The following is a 14,381-nucleotide window of genomic DNA, read 5'->3' on the forward strand; positions in this document are numbered from 1 at the left end:
AGGGCAACTGAACACAGAGGATGAGGGCAGAGCGGTGTGAGATGTGGTCTGAGAGGGAGCAGAGGCTGCAGCAGAAAAGCACTGTGGGGCAGAGTAAGGGTTTGCATCTTACTCCAAGGATAAGAGGAAGTCACTGAGTTAGAGAATTGCAGCACACGGGCATTCTATGCTGCTAGCCTTATCAGTACGTATCTCAAATCTATTACATGTTAAAGACGTTTGTGGACTTTTCCGGGATCCAAACCACCATGAGAAAGGTTATTTCCATGAGAAAATTCTTTCTGAATTCCAGACAAAACACTTGCAACTCAGACCTGATCCATCTGTAACCTGGCTGGGCATCTTCCTCCAAGATGTCCTGGGCGTTGTCCCAACATTGCATCACTGTTTAATCTTCAGGACTAATTTGGAAAATGGACAACTCCAGACTATTTGAATCTTCCAGGCCTCAGGGAGAAGCTGGTTTATCGTTTCTCTCTTTGCCAGTGTACACGGAGCCTTCTCACCGCCAGAATCCCTTTGAGAGTGGTCATTCACATTATCTAGAGCTGGGTCTACAGTTCTTACGTCTTGTTTAACTTGTTTTAAAATGTTTTCTGACAAAAAGAGGAAGATTAATTCACGCCATCTTCTCCCTCTCAGTTTTAATTAAGACTACTTTCACTGTGAATTTTTTCATAAAGTTTTTTGACTTAGAAAACAATAGTAATGAATCACCGCTTTGGAAATTTCATTAGTAAGCAAAATGGGAAATGCAATTATATGTTAAGTTATTTGTGAAAATTATTCTCTGAGATTCAATTATTTTATTTTGGGAAATATGTCCCATTTTCTAAGATAAGAGGTCGCTCTGATATATGTCATGGGCTGCATCAAATAATTTGAAATAAGGTGGGACTTAAATATCTAAATGTAAAACGGTGTCCTTCAAAAAGTTTATGACTATCTGGTGCTCAAAAGATTTATTTTCAGGGGCCGGACCCCTGGCCGAGTAGTTAAGTTTGCACGCTGTGCTTCGACAGCCCAGGGTTCCGCCAGTTTGGATCCTGGGCGTGGACCTGGCACCGCTCATCAGGCCATGCTGAGGCGGCGTCCCACATCCCACAACCAGAGGGACCTGCAACTAGAATATACAACTATGCACCTGGGGGCTTTGGGGAGAAGAAGAAAGAAAAAAAAAAGGATTAACAACAGATGTTAGCTCATCTTTAAAAAAAAATAATACTAAGTACTAACATATAAAGTTTTAAAGAATAAAGATTTATTTTCTGTTCAAGCAGATTACTCAGCAGAAAATTATAGTATTTGCTATCATCATCTTTAACTGAATTTGATTAGCTCTTTGCTATAAGTTACCTTCCAGGGGAAAAGATCTGCGGGCTGTTTTCAGGACATTAGAGCAATGTAATACAAGCTGAGCACGTGAGTTCCACAGACCCACAAATCCAGAGAATAAATAAATTGATCAAGTAATTTAATAAAATTAAAATGTGATTTTTCCTGTTATGGGTACTCATCGCACATAATATTTCCATAACACTTTCAGAAAACTTTACATTATGGAAAACTTCGAACACCCAAAATTAGAAAAAGTAATAGCTGTGAACATCCAGGACCCACCACCCAGCTTCAATTATGATCAGCATTTTGTTCCTTTTGTTTTATTATCCCACCCACCTTCTGACAACATTTTTGAGAGCTAAAAAAAATTATATGCATAAATTGGTAGTTACTAAGTTAACTGCAAGGTCACTGTCTTTTCTAACACTATATCCTTTTTATGATTTTATTTTTAATCACAAGTATTAGATCTTGGTTTCTTAAGTAAAAATTTAGGATGTAGCAATTTCTTATCACATTTTTCACGGCTCACATCTCTCAGTGCCTTGCGAGAATTCAATAAGAGCTAAGTACTAATTGTTGTGATGTTTCCAGCTTCCCTGTTTCAGAACCGTAGTGGGAAGGGGGAATGCTGGCAAGTGAGCAAAGGAGTGAGATACTAGCTGAAAAGCACAAATCAGGAACTACTTCATTGTTTGATGATACTTGATGCGTTTAGACCAAACGATGCTAATGACAGGAGAGAAATGTCAGGATATGGAAATCATGGTGAAAGAATGTAAATATCTTCGTGTGCTTGTACCTAATGAACAATCTTAGGCTTGTTTTCCCTACCATAGAATCCAGTCTATAAACCTCCATCCTTACGCCCATTATTTTACTTAAGGTTTCTATTATGTCCCCCACGTATTTCTGTGACTGCCTCTTCCTGACTCTCCCAACTCCAGGACATTGTCCAAGCTGTCTACCTTCAGTCAGGGAAACATTTTTAAAACTCAATTATGAACTTGTTGAAACTCTCCAGTGGTTCCTCACCGACTTCAGGCTGTCTCTTTAGTATGACTTGGGTGAAATTTTAAACCTGAATCCAGCTTGCCCCTTTGCCCACATAGTGCCTTGAACGTGTTGCTTGAACTGGAATGACTGCCCACAGTGTCCTTTCTGGATGAAAACTAACTTCACGCCATCCGTTTATTCAGATTGTCCTCTCATTTAGGGACCTGGTGCCTCACTGGTGGGACCAGCTTCTCTGCTCCCGTAGCACTGGTCAGGTCTGTTGACATCCTCACTTCCTAACTAGACAAAAACTCCCCGAGACCAGCGCCCATGCCCGTCTCACCATCGCATCCTCAGTGTGTTCTCATTGCTCAGCACAGAGTAAGTGTTCCATAAATGTTTGCTGTAGAAATGGCTGAGTGGATGAATGAAAAATACACAATTTTGCCTTTTTCGGTAAAATAATTCTACTGAGAAGAAAATGAAAGAATCATCCTTTGGAGTGTCATAATAATAAAAGTTGTGATAGAAAATTACTTTCAGTCAAACATAAGATTCTAGAGCTATTTCCTTAATATATAAATATTCTTAATATCTTATCTATTTTCTTAAATAATATATTCTAGATCTATAATTTTAAAATATTATTCTCTGTTGAGTAAGTCCACATTCACAATATGCCTCCATGGGGTTTCAATAGCACATTATTTGCTGTGAGATAAATCTAAGTCCTCCACCTTCCCACCTCACATGGATCAGTGCACTTAGAACCAGCAACCCAAACATCTCTCGGTTCCCTAAGAGACTCCAGTCCGATGGGAACAGATAAGAGGAAGTCGAGTCTATTTTCCCCTGAGCAAACAAGCCGACTTTCCCCAGAAACTGATAAGCACAGGTTACTTAGGTTTCTGACGGGATTCACTGGTTTGTTTACATTATGTTTCAGCGTCTTATTGCAACTTTAAACCATTTGTACGCTATGCACTGCCTCGAGTCCTTTCAGAAACAGGTGAAACATAAATTTAAAATAAGTAAAGATACAGTTTAACCTACATATAATAGCTACAGAATTGTCAACACTTATGCCACATAATAGGTTGACATATTTGTTTCATGTTGATGAGATTAAATTGATCGATCTTGTTACCTACAGGATAAATATGTTCCTTTACTTTATTTATAAGAGATTTAAACCTTATTACCCTAAATGGAGACTGTGCCTGACTGCGTCATTTAAATAGCTCTGATCTCAACCCAATGTGGTGCATTATAGAGAAAAGATATGAAAAATTGTACCCCTTTTAATTTCCTGGAGCATATACAATTCTTTCAAAAACACTTAAGAATAGTTTATCTAAAATATTATAATTCAAGCTACAATTTATTTTTATTTTCAGATTTTTACTATTATTATCTTTATTTTATTTCCTTTTCTGCCAAGGAAAAAGTTTGCGCCTGTCTCTGACAATACATATTTTTAATAAGGCTATGGAAGAACTTTCATCTTAAAGCACATAGGATTTTGTAAAGGTCCTCCACTCTAAGAATATTAGGGAAAATTCTATGGTGCAGATTCAGGTTCAACAAACATTTATTGCAAAGCTACTACACGCCAGCCCCTGGGCCAAGTGCTTTCTCATGATATCTCATGGGATCCGTATAACAGTGTGGTGGGAAGGTGTTACTACCGTCCCTATGTCATAGACAGACAACAGAGACCCACATGGACTAAGTCAGTCTCTTACTCTCACGCAAATACAATGGAAAATGCCTAGAAGCGTGTGACATGGTAGGCGTTCAGTAAATGCTTGCTGAGCTCAGAAGTACTCTGCCTTTTAAGACCAATCTGTTTCTCTTCAGCCTTCTTAGATCGGACCACACTGAGGGAGTAAACAGGAGGCTTGGCAAGCATTCTGGCTTATTTATGTATTTACTTTCATAAGTAATCCTTTATTTTATCTGAACAGGATATTGAACTGTCTGCCTTTTTTTTGTAACTCTTTAAGCATGATTGAGGCCAGTCTTCTCAGATTATACGGTATTATCAGTCCAATACATTTCTCTCCATTATTGTTTTATTGAGGTATCTAAGAGAAATAGTTTCAGCCAAAGTAGCTTGAGATTCTTTTAGCCAATCTAGAAAACCGTGTCCTATGTGTAATTAATGCCTCTATGTTCTAACGTTGAAGTTTAGGCTTTGCAAATGGCACATTGCTTTAAGGTAAATCTTCATGTACTCATCTTTTCCCCCAGGACGTAGCACAGTGCCTAGTAAATCATGGATATTCAATAAATAGCAGATAAATGAAATGATGGATGAACAGTTTCTGTAATGAGTGACACACACGTAAAACAAGCCATTCCTCCTGGAATGTTTCTTTGGGTAGGATTCAGTATGACTAGTTAGGACAATGTTCAAACTCTATTCCTTGCTGGCTGTGGGAACTTGATCTGATCATATAATGGCCCTAAGTCTCAGTTTTCTCCTTTTTAAAATGGTAACAGTGAATCCTATCCACAGAGTAAATTACCAAGCGATAAATGTAGTTCTTGAAGTTTATACCTGTTATGGGTTGAACCATGCCTCCTCCACAAAAAAAAAATTCGTGAGTCTAAGTCCTAACCCCAGTAGCTCAAAATCAGACCGTACTTGGAGACAAGGTTTTTACAGAGGCAATCAAGTTAAAACGAGGTCGTTAGCATGGGCCTAAATCCAATATGACTGGAGTCCTTATTTTTAGAATAAGGTGAAGCTTAGAAAGACACACACAGAGAACACCATGTGAAGGCAGAGATTGAATTAATGCTTCTACACACCAAGACACACCAAAGATTTCCAGCAAAGCACCAGAAGCGAGGGGTGAGGCGTGGCACAGATCCTTCCCCACGGCCCGGAGAAGGAAGCAACTCTGCCAGCTCCTTGATGTTGGACCTCTAGACTCCAGAACTGTGAGGTGATCAATTTCTGTTGTTTAAGCCACTTACTTTGTGGTGTTTTGTTACAGCAGCCCCAGCAAATTACGACAATGCCTGACTGTGATTATGTCCTTCTTTAAGAAGCAGCTAAAGTCATCTTCTGGGAGGAAGGAGTTGGTATAGAGCTGAAAGTTTGAGAAGAGAGATAAACTTCTTCATTCATTCCAGCTGTAATTCTTGAACATCTCCCGTGTGTCAGGTTATCACCAGAGATATTACCAGAGGTCAGAACTTCACAGCCCTACCCTCATGAAGGCTAATGTCCAGTAAAGGTCTGGAGATGCTGTGGGGGAAAAAGGATGATGGAGACAACTTGGGATGAATAAACTGATTGTCAAAACATACAGAGCTCAATCTCTTAATAAACAAGATATTTTATGGTTTGCATTTTGCCTGCTTCTTTGACTTTCAACCTCCAACCACCCCATTCCTTCCCCTCCAATCCTACTGGCCACATATTGTGTACACACACAGAGACACACACACACATATACACAGAGGCTATGCTCCACTCACACTCGCTTGCATTTTCCACAAACTCCCATATTCTTCTTTATTTCATGACTTTACACGTTCCATTCTCTCCACCTAAAATTCCGCTACTCCCCTTTACTTACCTATTATTGTGGGCTCCCAGGGTTTCCCAGAGTTTAAACTCAACCGTTATCTTCACAATGTCAAGCATTCCTGACACACTCTAGGTTAGAAGTACCTCCTCTGCTCCCACAGTACCGGATCCTCATTACCACTCTACACTGTCGTTGGCTGTGGACTTGCTTGAGAGCAGAGACTGAGTCTTTCATCTCTCTTCCCTCATGCTGAGCACAGTGCCTAGAATAAATAGATGTACAATACATGTTTCTTGGGTCAAATGCATAATTAATTAATGTCGAGAAATGTCATATGCAAAGATATTCAGCAACCTATACATACAAGGCAAAATGGCCCAAGGGCTGATTAGTGGTATGACATGCACCTGTTGCCTGGCCACGTGTCACTCTGTTCTACGGGATTATGGCTTCCACCGCCACCCTCCACATCCTCCTCCACCATGAAGGTACCACCCACTACCAGCCCAGCTTGCTGTCGGATGCTTAACGTGTGTCTCCACCCTTCGCCACCTGGTAGGAAAGTCTTTGGAATGTTGGCATTTATCTTTTGAAAAGTTGTTGAGCACAATCCTAAAGATGTGTAGTATTTTTCAACCGTGTAACTTTTATTTTAACTATGTCTTAAAATGTATAACATGAGGATTTTAGAGAGTCATAAAGCATCTGAGTCCCTCTACAGTGATAGATCAATGATTTTAGAAATAAATATGTAAAAGGAAAAGGAAAATTAAGGTAGTTGAAAAGTTTCAATTTTCATGCAGCCGCACGTCTCCAATGGTGTGTATAGATGGACAAGTACTAGTTAAAACAGTCTTACACAAATTAACAACCATAAATCCTGATTTCCACTCTGCCTTTGCACTGTATTATGACTCGGTCTTCATCTCTCACATATTGAGATTTTTCTCTTGTTTATAAAATGGAAACGATGCAGGTGTTTCTACTACAATGCATGTTCACTTTCTGCAAAATTGCACACTAAAAATCAAAGACCTTATAGGAAGAATGGGGTTGGTGCAGATTGTTCAAAAGCTCTGGAACTTTGCAACCAGAGCACTAAAAGAGCAATTAACAAGCCCAATAGAAATCTGAGCGCAGTGAAGTCTCTCTTGGTATTTGTGTCCAATCAGTCAATCTTTGCAGCCTTAACCTCTGATGCTGTTGCTTCCCCTGGGAGGTAAAGATCCTGGAGATAGACCATTCTAATAGACCATTGGATGAAAATTAAAAATCTCATTTGGAGTGTAACATGTTACATTTTTCCATTGTTTTAATGCAAAGAAAATGTCTTTGAAGCTTCTTCGTCTGCACTCCCAGTTTCCTCAGGAAGTTCAACATGGTAGAAAGTATTACAGTGCTTGAAGGCTCTAAACCAAGCTCTATTTGCAGTTCTGTCTCTTTCTACAGGTCTTGCTAAGGTCTCCACAGATGGCTCCTGAATTGAGAGAAAGCCTGCCCCTGATGACTTCAGAACATTAACTTGATGAGGAGAATCATGGAAGAACCAACGCACGGCTGACGCGTTATACAGACAGTATCCTCCTATTCACCCAGAGTGAATGGGATAATTAGTTTCAAAGAAGCACACTTTGAAGTAGAACAGATTGTAGCTATAAAACCTTATTTAATTGATGAACAAAATAATCAACTGGGGCTTAATGAGATCATGTCAGGAAACTTTTCCAATTCCATGGGACAAATGCATTATGTAGCAATTCTCTCTTAGTGTCTCTTTTGAGCCTCATGAATAATGATTGTTGCAAACACTTCCACTTTTACATTTAAAGGAAATGTGTTGTTAGTTATGGCAACTCCCACCCTGGCTACCTTCCCAGAAAGTTGGTGCTAAATATATTCAGGCGAAAACAATGAAGACTTGCTCAAATTTTGCTATTGGAGTTCTTTGGGGCTTTTCAATGAATGCCTTACTGACCAAATGATTTGGAGGACACAGGTCTAAACCCTGCAGCGGAAAATGCTTCCACAGTGGTCTATCATTTTATTTCCCTGTGGGATAGGACAGTTAAGTGCCATTGGAAAAGAACCTTCCTGAATCCTGCATGAATATAAATTGCCTCTTTCTAAGCCTACAAACTTGGCTCAAAAACTGTTGAAACATAAACAAGTGTGATACTGAAGTGCGTTGGTCAAAAACAAAAAGGGGTGTTCCATTAGAACCAGAATATATTTAATTTTACTCTCTAATATGAAACTATATTACACTTCTGGAAATGGGATGATAATTAGGTAGCAACTATGTAGTACTCTTAGGTCAGGCTACTGTTTCAGACCAGGTGTTTAGAATTCTCATCCTTCTGTACTGGTGGAGGTAACTTTCTATTGTGTTAGATGTTGTGTGCTCTTAACTCGTCAACGTTAGCATTACGTATTTGCAGACTTTAGGAGAGCTTGGACTTAAGAAATCAGTCAGATCATCTGTGAGTTCTTTTCGTAGATCACAAAACTGATAGACAGAAATGAATGGGGAGCTATCACAGTATTTCTTACAATAAGTAACTTGTTTCATAACCTGTGAGGACAAGAAACAATTATCATTACCTGGCAAAGAAGGAGGGTAATAATGTGTCTTTTTCACTGTGTATATTAAAGCTACAAAACGACTAGGTAGAAGAATTTACCCAATGCACAGTTAGTGAGCTTCAAAGGACGTGGCTGCCTATCTCATTTCAACTCAGTTAAGCTGGGACTTACCTCGGCTGTGTGAATCACCCAGAAAGATGTGTCCAATGAGAAGAGCCATGGGCAAGGACACAAACTAGAGAAGCAATAGTTTGAAAGGCAGGGGGAAAAAAGCTCATGCATGAGAATAAGAGAGAATGAGAAAAGAGAGAGGATGACCAGAAAAGATTATTTTCATGAGGGTTAAGAGTTTTTACAAGAAATATTTGGGCAACACTGACAAATGCTACGAAGTGGTCAGGAAAGATGAAAGCTGAGGATAATGCATACATTTTGGCAAAAATAAGGACTGGGATGCTGGAGATTATGGTCAGGGTGGGATACTGGAATTGGAAGTTTCTGATAGCAGCTAGTCTGGGTTAGTGAGAAGTCCAGAGCCTGAGTAAGACTTCATGTGACTGAAGTGGCGTGAAGGTCAAGATGTGCGGAGGTGAGGATGTCAGGGGACTACAAAGCCAGGGTTTCTTATCACTCCTCCACATGATCGCGGAAGTCACCGATATGTTGGCAGGACGTGAGGTACAGAACAAGAGAGGTTTCAAATCTTTTGTGATTGAGGAGTGAGCTGTATAAACAGGAGAACTAATACCCAAAACGGTGATGTTTTACATGTGGAAGGAGAAGCAAGTGGGTTTAGATACAGCCACCAAGATTTGGGAGAATATTGGCTCCACGCTTTAACCTCAAAGTTCCTGAGGCCCCCATGGTACACGGGATTGGGATCAGCCTGAAAGGAGCCGAGGAAAGATGAGTTGAGAATAAGAGGCACAGAGCAGCGCAGGCTGAGATACGGGAGAGGTCGTGCGACTCCTGAGGCTTACATTTGGGAGACTGATCAAGAACTAATTAAGAGCCTGCTGCTTGCAAGACACTAAGGATCCGTGAGGGCAAGAAAATTAAGAGTGGGCCCTGCCCACATGGAGTCTATTGGAGAGAGACTTTATCAAAGACGCAAATACCTGTACAATCATAGCCCGATAGGAGCTAGACAGGAGCAGCACAGGAGCTGGAGGGCGGTTATAGGGGCCTGCTCTACTGGGGAGGACACGCTGTCCTGGGACAGTAGTGATCGTGCTGAACTCTGAAGGAGCCGGTGGCCAGCGGAGAGGATGGGCAAGGACAGGGAGTGAAAGGGACAAAGAGGATGTGTGTGCAAAGGCCCATGGGGGGAGGAACTGAAGTGTCATGTGGAGCAGGGGTGCAGAGCAGAGCACAGCAAGCATGTGCCACGGAGAGAGAAGCTGGAGCGAATGACGCCAGGCCTCGGAGGTCCCGCAGAGGAAATGGTTCTATGTTGAAGGGCAAGCTTTGTTCCTATGACGAGACTCTTCAAAGTATCCTCTTGAAGCAGATGAAGAGGTCTCAATGCGTCTACCTGTCCTGAGGCACAGACCAGCGGGCAAGCACAGAAAGGGGTTTATCCTTCCCTCCTTGAAGGCCATTGTGGTTCTCACAGTTGACAATTGCTTCTTCAAAAGGATTATAACATCCTGCGTGGTGACCTTCTGTCTATGAATAAATCATGCAGGTTAAAACGTTCCGTGACAATCCTTTGAGCAGAGCTCCCCTCCCCTGCTGGGCTCCCGTCTCCTTCCTCTCTGTGGTGAGATGGCCTTTCCGCCTCCCACTTTAGAGGGGAGGAGGAATTAGAAGATGACAGAAATCTAAAAGACCTGGGGATAGACCAGTTTCAGGAAAACTGTGTTCGTAAAAATCAGATTGCTGTAGGTAAATACGGGACTGGATGTGGTTTGCCAAACAGCTATTTCTGAAAATGTCAAGAGAAAGGAAGGGAGAAAGATGAGAATGAACCTTGAAGGGAAATGAGATTAAAGGAAGCACATTTGTTCATAGAGTCTTTTGGTTTGGGGGGATTTTGGTGAGGAAGATTGGCCCTGAGCTAACACCTGTGCCAGTCTTCCTCTATTTTGTACGTGGGATGCTGCCACAGCATGGCTTGATGAGCAGTGTGTGGGTCTGTGCCCAGGATCCAAACCTGTGAACCCCAGGCTGCCGGAGCAGAGAGTGTGAACTTAACCACTGCGCCACTGGGCTGGCCTCTCATATAGTTTTTTTAAACAACTTTTCCAAGGAAAAAATCTCAGCTATGCACAAAAGTGGAAAGAATAGTAAAATGAACTATCTCAATTCACTCAGACTAAATAATTATTAACAATTACGTTGTTACATTTATCCCTTCTCTTGTTTCTTTTCCTCTTATTTTATGGCAAATCCCAGACAGACATCACGTTGTATAATCCCCATATTTTTCTGTCCTATCCCACAGGGAAATAAAATGATAGACCACTGTGGAAGCATATTTTTTACTATGCTTCACTAAAAATATGCAATTTTTCCTTTATAAAGTGCCATAATTGTATCCAACAAAATTAACAGCAACTCCTTGTTATACCTAATACCCAGTCCATATTCAAAATTGTCCTATTGTCTCAAAAAAATGTCTTTTTACAATTAGTTTCTTAGAATGAGGATTCAAACAAGTTCCAAGTAGTTCGTTTGATTGTTGTGTCTCTTTTAAGTTTCTGGTAATCTAAAACAGCCCCTCCCTGGTTTTTTCATGCCTGATTTTTTTTTATAAAATCAGTCAGTTCCTGTACTCTTACATATTTTTATAAATGAAAGTTATCTCTAAAGACTTCATGCATGATTTTGGGTTTTTTTTTTTTTTTTGACTAATGAGGAGGGTTTGGGTATGTCATACTCAGAGTGAAAGGAGCCAGCGATAAGAAGTTGAAGATAAAAGAGAAGGCAGCATCATTATTGGTGCAAAATTATAAGGAAGTAGAATACAGAAGTTAGCTGTTGGCTATAAGTGAAACTTTCCTCTTCTGACACAGGAGACAGAGGTAAGGATGAGTGAAAATATTAGTAAATTTTAAAGCTATGAGAGAAGCAATGTTCAAAATATTGATTAATCTGTTTGACCTGAGGGCACCAGTGATACAAAACAGACTGATGCAGACCACCCATGTCTTTAAGGGTGCTAGTGCATTTCAGTCCTGAGTGATGGGGAGGTAAGTGGATGTTGCTGCCTAAGGGCCTTTATCTTCTCGTTGAAGTGGAAGGTAAGGCTGTCTGATGGAAGGGAGGGTTAGGGCATGGTTGAGATTCAAGGGTTAAATATTTGGAATTAACAGTGGTAACAAATAAGAAAGTATGTCATTCGAGGATGAAGCAAGGGCCCAGAAAGAGTAGCTCAGTTAAGGGTCCTGAAGGCACTTGGTTGACTGGTTATAGAGAAAAAGTGAGGAGTAGCATTAATACTGGTGAAAGATCCTAGTAATCAACAAAGAACTATGACTTGCATATACGCAGATTTTAGTGACGCAATTTTAAAATTAATAACTGAGGAGAAAAGACAAAGCAAACATAAGGAAATATTAACAGTTGTTATTGGAGGATGGTGAGAATATGGGTATTTATTATAATGCTTTTGGTACTTTTCTATATTTTTTCACCATTTAAAAAAACTTTTTAAATAATTGACAAATGAAAGCTACATTACTACATATATAAGGTTGCACTAAAAATCGTCTTTAATCAAAATTATTATGAATATGCAGTTCTGTTTTTTATCATATATTCATAATAAAAATATAAATAATTAAAGAAAGTTGGAAATTAAATCCTCTAAGAGGATTTACATTTCTACTAGTAATGTCCGAGAATGCATTTCGGCATACCTTTTCAGCCTGAGGTAGCATTTACTAATAGATGTGTGAGAGATGACATGAGTGGAGCCGTATTAAAATAGAGCTGGAACAGCCATTTCAGAGGAGTTGCCTTGCACGTCTTGTTTTCTTTATCTTCCAAACTTGACCAAACTGCTAACACTCCGAGAAGTCAGTAAGAACAAGAATATCCAGTTTTATCTAGTTTGTAAGGACTGACGAAATTGGACTTTGCTGATGACTGGGTCACTAACCAATTAGTGGAATACAAATCAGCATTTTGCCTGAGGATCAAATCTCAAGCCTATCAATAAAGTACAAACCCAGCCTCACCTCCTTGAGCGCCAGTGAACTCTTCCTTAATACAACTCACCTCGTCCTCCCTTTTTCCCATAAAAACCTCTCCTCTAGTTGGGACACTATTTGGCTTTTTACCTGAATCTCTGCTCCCTGAATTGGGGTTCTTTGATCCCAGATAAACACTTTGCCTCTTAAACTGGCTTCTGTTTTTGCAGGTTGACAGCTAATAGATAGCAAAGTTCTAGACCAAAATTTGTATTTTAATAACAATAATGGCTAATATTTACTGAACACCTTCTGTAAGTTCAGCTAAGCACTTTACAAACAATCCTAAGATATAAGTCCTGTTTCTAGCACAGCCTTACAGAGAAATTGAAGCATTCAGTCAGCCAGCCAAAATCCAGTAATGGAGGAAGTCGCTGCTGTGTGCCAGGCACCGTTCCGGGTGCTGGTGATACAAAAGGATCTTACATTCTACAGGCCAGAGAAACGCCATAAACAAAAGCATATAAATAAATAAGATTCTTTCAGATAGTGGCAGATGTTTTGCAGAATGATATGCTAGAGAGTGATGCATTGGGGGAGCTGTTTAAACCAGGATGGTAAGGTAAGGTCTTTATAAGATGGCATCATTTCAGCTGAGACCTCAAATGAGAGGAAGATTTGAAAAATCTCAGAGAAAAGCATTCCAAGGAGAAGGAATAGCAAGTGTATAGCCCTCGAGGCACAAAGAATGGGAAGGGTACTGGAATGCAGAAGAACAGGGGAAAGAGAACAAAGAGGTCAAAGGGGAAGGCTGACACCAGACCTTGCAGGATCTTGAGGGCAAGGCGAAGAATTTGAATTTCCTTGTCAATTCAATGGGAAGCTGTTGGAGGGTGTCAAGGAGGGGAGTAATGTGATCTGATTTATGCTTTAGATTGCAAACGCTGGCATCTCTGTGGACGAAAAACAGCAGAGTAGCCAGAATAGAGGCAGGAAGATGTGTCAAAATGTCATTGCAGTGCTTCAGGGAAGATACAATAATGGCTGGGACAAGGACCATTTGAAGAGTGTTGGGGAGAATTAGGAACCAGATGTGATATCTGAGTTTTTGGCCTCAGCAACTGGGTGGTAGGTAATACCATTTGCTGGTCCTGAGAATGACGAGAATGGAGAAGATTGCAGAGACAAGCTCAACTGATCTTTTTGGTCATATTAAAGTTTAAGGCACCTCTTAGACATCCAAGTGCCAAAGTCGAATAGACAGTTGGACAGGAGAGGCTGTGGTTCAGGGGAAAGGTCTGGAGCAGAGATAAAAAATTGGGAGTCTTCAACTTTTAGGTAACCTTTAAAGCTGAAGTCCTGGATGAGATAAATTGGGTAGAAAGTGTAGCTGGAGGAGAAACAGGCAAAGCATAGATCCATGAGGACACCATCAACAGGAGGTCTGGTAGAGAAAGAGGAGCCAGCAAATGAGGCTAATATGGGATAGGCAGTAAACTGGGAGGAAAACTGTGAGTGTGGTGTCTTGAAGCCAATTGAAGTAAGTGTTAAAACAACAAAAAGAGGAGCGATCAACTGCATCAAGTGCCTCAAGGTGCCAAGCAAGATGAGGAGAGAGAAGGGAGAGTCGGCTTCATTTATACCAGGGCTTTGCTGCCTTAAATAGCGCCATTTCAACGATCCAGTGGAGGTAAAATACCAACTGAAGTGAACTCAGGAGAAGGGACTGAGGAAGTGGAGATAATGAGTCAGACAACCCTTCGAGGAGATTTGCTGTGAA

Source organism: Equus caballus, chromosome 9, assembly GCF_041296265.1.
Source record: "Equus caballus isolate H_3958 breed thoroughbred chromosome 9, TB-T2T, whole genome shotgun sequence".
Classification (NCBI taxonomy): Eukaryota; Metazoa; Chordata; class Mammalia; order Perissodactyla; family Equidae; genus Equus; species Equus caballus.